Raw genomic sequence first — 736 nt, 5'->3', positions numbered from 1 at the left:
TCCCTTAAATCTGCTGAACGGTTCCGTCTGAGTCCTCACCAGATTTATTTCTGGAGATTCTGAACCTTTAAAACAGCTTTGAGTGCAAAAAACAAGAAAAATGTGCATGTGTGGAGAGCCAGCGCTGTCCAGATGGGGCCGGACGGTTCCAGGAGCCTCAGATGAAGACGCTGATGGAGGCTGAACATATTTGCTGGTGCTGTGTGAGCCGCTGACACATGGCTGCTGGCAGATGGAGGCTTTTCTCTGGTTTCTGAGGCTCATCGCTGCAGCTGTGACATGCATCGAGTGAGTAAAGTGTCCATCTGCATCCCTCTCCACCACCGAGGCCGTTTGAAGCCTCGGTTCTCCAGCGTCAGCGGGACGGGTTCTGAACGAGGAGCTGCAGAAGGAGAACCAGAGGGATGAAGCTGACAGACGCCGTCAGAAACACGGTTCTGATGTCAGACGGAGGCAAACCAACGGTGAGCCGGAGTCCAGACGGTGACAGAAAGGGTTCTGTTTGGACCCGGACAGAACCAGCCGCTCACCTCTGATGTACGGAGTTAAAAACCAGAACAGACGAATGAATAATCTGAAAGTCTGGCAGCGGGAGCAGGAGCCAAAAAATACATTAAAACAACAACAACAGCCTTCAGTCACAATATAATATAAAATAGAATTATTATTCATATTTAACCGGGCTGAGACCCACTGAGGTCCAGGATCCGGTTTACAAGGTCCACCTGGCACACGG

The sequence above is a fragment of the Stegastes partitus genome, unplaced genomic scaffold, assembly GCF_000690725.1.
Source record: "Stegastes partitus isolate 25-593 unplaced genomic scaffold, Stegastes_partitus-1.0.2 Scaffold537, whole genome shotgun sequence".
In the NCBI taxonomy this organism is placed as follows: domain Eukaryota; kingdom Metazoa; phylum Chordata; class Actinopteri; family Pomacentridae; genus Stegastes; species Stegastes partitus.
Note: the sequence above shows the minus strand (reverse complement) of the source record.